We start from the raw sequence: 5,823 nt of genomic DNA on the forward strand, positions 1-5,823 counted from the left end.
CTCATGCTCTCAATCATATTTTTATTTATGTATTACAGGACATTACGTCTGCATGTGTGAATGGAAGTTGTTCCTCGTTTTCAGCAAACATCACTTTAAGGGTGAAAATGAATTGTACCTTGAACACTTATCATGAAGCAATTTCATGTATGAGTGTTAATTGGGTTAATTGGGATGGTATGATAAGTATGGCTATGAAATGATACCACTGTGTTCTACAACTGACTGTAGCTACTAGGCATTGAAATCTGTTATTCTGTTTTAGTGCCTCAATCCCCCCGTAAATGGACAGTATTTTAAGTACATGTATTTCAGGGTTCCCAGGGTCATGAAATTCCTGGAAAATATTTTGAACGTTTTCCAGTTCTGGAAAAGGTTTGGAAGTTATCAAAGGTTCTGGAAAAAAATATTTGGATATGCATTGTTTTTGGGCTTGGCTATTGCTTTTGATCATAAAAACATTCCAAAACATGTCTAACATTACAACATTACACAGAGTTTCTGACATGTTCTGTTAACTTAGCCTGGCAAAGTTTGTACCCTTTTCACTTTAAATATCCATTGCCATTGACAATGCATTGGGCACTTAAAGTTAAATATTTCAAAAACTACAAATCATTTCAAAGTAAAACATCTCAAGGATGCATGTCCACAGTAAGGTGGAATTTTTGAACTGTGAATGGAGTTTCTAGGTGAAAGTGTTTTTTTGAGGTCCCAAAACCTTCCATCCGCCTCCATTCTAAATCTCTGAACTTTTAAAGGAGTACAATTCTAAAACTATGCAACATTTCAAAGATTGCTTTTCAGGCAAACATGTCCACAGTAAGATGAACATTTTAAAGTAAGAATGAGGTTAGTAGGCTTAAGTATGTAGTTGTAAGCCTGCCTTTAAATGTCCATTGCCGCATTGACAATGCATTGGGCGCTTAAAGTTAAATATCTCCAAAACTACAAATGATTTCAAAGAAAGAATCTCAAGCATGCATGTCCACACTAAGGTGGAATGTTTGAACTGTGAATGGAGTTTCTAGGTGAAAGTGTTTTTTTGAGGTCCCAAAATCCTCCATAGACCTCCATTATAAATCTCTGAACTTTTAAAGGAGTACTATTCTAAAACAATGAAACATTTCAAAGATCCCTTTTCAGGCAAACATGTCCATATTAGGATGAACATTTTAAAGTTTGAATGGGGTTTCTATTCTATATATGACATTTTGAATCATTACAGTCAGTTCACCTTCTTTTGGGTCTTGAGTCGAACGAATTACTCCCGCGGAGACATCAAATTTCTCTTTTGGGCCTTAAGTCCCAAGACTCAAGGCCCAAAAGAGAAATTTGATGTCTCAGCGGGAGTAATTCGTTCGACTCAAGACTCTTTTGGGTCTTGAGTCTTGGGACTCAAGACTCAAATCCTGGAAATCAAATCCTGGAAATGGCAAATCAGCATGTGTGGGATTTGAAGGTGCAAGAGTCAGATAAAAGTTGGAAAAATGTCCATGGTGGATTTTAACTGGGAACCTTCCGGTTGTTAGCCCTGTATCTTAACCACTGCACCACAGTGATTTTTATTATTCTGTTAACTTGCGTGGTATTGACTAAAAGATTAGATAAAGGTAAAAGGTCAGGGGATCTTAGAATAATCTCACATTCTATTCCAATTCACTTTTTAAACAATTATTTTACTGATTTTCCTTTCAGACCCCAAATTAGATATTGCTCAATTTTTCAAATATTCACTTCCAATTTGAAGCTCAGATTATACTAAGATCCCCCGGGCCCTGTGAAGGTATCTTAGTATAATTTGAGATTCAATTCGAATTCACTTCTCAAGTCTATCTTACTGATTTTCGTTTCAGAACCTAAATAAAACATTGCTTGTTTCTGTCTGCTTCTGTGATGTATGTCCTGTAATGTACTTTGTGTAATGTATTGTGTATGTCCTGCCTGTATCTTGAACGGTGACGTCATGGACACAAAGCAAATTTCGGTGAAAGCTGACAATAAAGTTGTATCGTATCGTATCGTATTGCTTAATTTTTTCAATTTTCTATCCCACCAAAAAATCAGGAAAATGCTCCATTTTTCTGATATTCTGCTTAGTATTTTGGCTTCTTTTGATTTGGGACTGACACTGAGAAAAGCTCAAAATAGTTTTTTTTCTCAAATCTTTCATCCCAGAATAAAAATCAAAGAATGTCTTTGCCATTTTTCCAATTTTCTAGCCTACCCAAAAAAATCAGGAAAATGATTCGTTTCGGTAAAATGTATTTTACCGAAACGAAAGTTAAATCCGAAAAAATCACTAAGTGTGGAGGCCAAAATCGTCCCCCCAAAAACCTGTTAGGAGTACGTTTCAGGCAATTTAGAGTTGATTGGTAGTACTTTGTAGTGACTTTTTTTGGTCCCTAACATTCATCGAGCTCTGGACTTAGTAAATTTATTTTTTCACCATTGTGTCACTACCGAAACGAAAGTTTGTCACTACCGAAACGAAAGTTAAATCAGAAAAAATCACTAATTGTGGAGGCCAAAATCGTCAGGCAATTTAGAGTTGATTGGTAATTTTCGTTTCGGTAAAATGTATTTACTTGTCAGCCATCTGTTAGCTCAATGGGTTGAGACGCAGTATTCATGATCCAGAGGCCATGAGTTCAAATCCCATTGATGTCTTTCCTATGATTCTTTCCTTTGCAGACTGGCTTCCAGAAGATCAACTGAAAACTACCAGGAAGGCTATATTTGTCATCCAACTGTTAGCTCAATGGGTTGAGACGCAGTATACATGATCCAGAGGCCATGAGTTCAAATCCCACTGATGTCTTTCCTATGATTCTTTCCTTTGCAGACTGGCTTCCAGAAGATCAACTGAAAACTACCAGGAAGGCTGTGTTTGTCAGCCATCTGTTAGCTCAATGGGTTGAGACGCAGTATTCATGATCCAGAGGCCATGAGTTCAAATCCCATTGATGTCTTTCCTTTGCAGACTGGCTTCCAGAAGATCAACTGAAAACTACCAGGAAGGCTATATTTGTCATCCAACTGTTAGCTCAATGGGTTGAGATGCAGTATACATGATCCAGAGGCCATGAGTTCAAATCCCATTGATGTCTTTCCTATGATTCTTTCCTTTGCAGACTGGCTTCCAGAAGATCAACTGAAAACTACCAGGAAGGCTGTACTTGTCAGCCATCTGTTAGCTCAATGGGTTGAGACGCAGTATTCATGATCCAGAGGCCATGAGTTCAAATCCCATTGATGTCTTTCCTATGATTCTTTCCTTTGCAGACTGACTTCCAGAAGATCAACTGAAAACTACCAGGGAGGCTGTACTTGTCAGCCATCTGTTAGCTCAATGGGTTGAGACGCAGTATACATGGTCCAGAGGCCATGAGTTCAAATCCCACTGGTGTCTTTACTGTGATGCTTTCCTTTGCAGACTAACTTCTAGAAAAACAAGTTAAAACCACCAGGAAACCTGTAACTCTCAGCCTACAGCATAGCTCAACTGGTAGAGCGTCTGTCCATTAACATGACTTGACTTGACTTGACTTGTGTGGGTTCGATTCCCACTCGAGTCAAGTGTCCCCGGTATCTTGGGGCAACGGATAAATTGACTGATATCCTTAGTGATGCTTCCCTTTGCAGACTAACTTCTAGAAAACAAGTTAAAACCACCAGGAAACCTGTAACTCTCAGCCAACAGCATAGCTCGACTGGTAGAGCGTCTGTCCAATAACATGACTTGACTTGACTTGAGTGGGTTCGATTCCCACTCGAGTCAAGTGTCCCAGGTAACTTGGGGCAACGGATAAATTGACTGATATCCGTAGAATAACTTGTAGGAGTGTGCTGGTTCAAATCCCAGGACCGAGCGGTCCTGGGTTCGATTCCCACTAACGTCAAGTCCCCGGTATATAGTCCCCCAAGTTACCTGGGACACTTGACTCGAGTGGGAATCGAACCCACTCAAGTCAAGTCATGTTATTGGACAGACGCTCTACCAGTCGAGCTATGCTGTTGGCTGAGAGTTACAGGTTTCCTGGTGGTTTTAACTTGTTTTCTAGAAGTTAGTCTGCAAAGGGAAGCATCACTAAGGATATCAGTCAATTTATCCGTTGCCCCAAGATACCGGGGACACTTGACTCGAGTGGGAATCGAACCCACTCAAGTCAAGTCAAGTCATGTTATTGGACAGACGCTCTACCAGTCGAGCTATGCTGTTGGCTGAGAGTTACAGGTTTCCTGGTGGTTTTAACTTGTTTTCTAGAAGTTAGTCTGCAAAGGGAAGCATCACTAAGGATATCAGTCAATTTATCCGTTGCCCCAAGATACCGGGGACACTTGACTCGAGTGGGAATCGAACCCACTCAAGTCAAGTCAAGTCATGTTATTGGACAGACGCTCTACCAGTTGAGCTATGCTGTAGGCTGAGAGTTACAGGTTTCCTGGTGGTTTTAACTTGTTTTTCTAGAAGTTAGTCTGCAAAGGAAAGCATCACAGTAAAGACACCAGTGGGATTTGAACTCATGGCCTCTGGACCATGTATACTGCGTCTCAACCCATTGAGCTAACAGATGGCTGACAAGTACAGCCTTCCTGGTAGTTTTCAGTTGATCTTCTGGAAGCCAGTCTGCAAAGGAAAGAATCATAGGAAAGACATCAATGGGATTTGAACTCATGGTCTCTGGATCATGAACACTGCGTCTCAACCCATTGAGCTAACAGATGGCTGACAAGTACAGCCTTCCTGGTAGTTTTCAGTTTATCTTCTGGAAGCCAGTCTGCAAAGGAAAGAATCATAGGAAAGACATCAATGGGATTTGAACTCATGGCCTCTGGATCATGAATACTGCATCTCAACCCATTGAGCTAACAGACGGCTGACAAGTACAGCCTTCCTGGTGCTTTGACTTGAACAACAAACAAGACAAATAACTTTTAAAAAATGTGTTACAGCATAAATATAAATCTTTTTCATGGGGGGCCCTGACACTACATCTTTTCACATTGGGGTCCACTGCCCAAATACATGTCAATTTGGGGGGTTGACAACAAAACGTTTCAGAACCACAGATTCCAAGGAAACAGCTGTAGGTGAATGGATAGAGTCACTGACTAATGAGCCGCAGGTAACAGGTTCAAGCCTCAGCTACAGCAGGAGTCAGGATGTCATATCAAGTAGGTATTATTAGGAGTGAAATGGTTGTGTTTCTTCACCCCAACTGCACATGACAGCAGTTTTATATCAGTTTACATGTACGTTATTTTCAGTGATGAAGACAAACCGCACAGACGTTCACTGTACTTTAGTACATTTTGTAAACTTATGACTCTGAGTAGAGTATAGCCTGACTTAAACAAACAAATAACAACTTATATAGTCAGATTATTTTTTACACAACTTACATTTTGTAATCAAACTACCGAAACGAAAGTTGGTCACCACCGAAACGAAAGTTAAATCCGAAAAAATCACTAAGTGTGGAGGCCAAAATTGTCCCCCAAAAAACCTGTTAGGAGTACGTTTCAGGCAATTTAGAGTTGATTGGTAGTACTTTGTAGTGACTTTTTTTGGTCACTAACATTCATCGAGCTCTGGACTTAGTACATTTATTTTTTCACCATTGTATCAGGAGGTGAAGCGGCGAACAGTCGACACACCAATGGTGGCAAGCTACTAGTACCGTAGGGTTCAATGTCTTGCCCAAGGACACTTCGACATTTGGACAGGAGGAGCCGGGATTCAACCCGCCGACCTACGGCTCATTGGACGACCTGCTCTACCTCCTGAGCCACAACCGCCTCTCCACATATATAAATAAT

This window comes from Gymnoscopelus microlampas (genome assembly GCF_963454915.1).
Source record: "Gymnoscopelus microlampas genome assembly, chromosome: 12".
Lineage (NCBI taxonomy): Eukaryota > Metazoa > Chordata > Actinopteri > Myctophiformes > Myctophidae > Gymnoscopelus > Gymnoscopelus microlampas.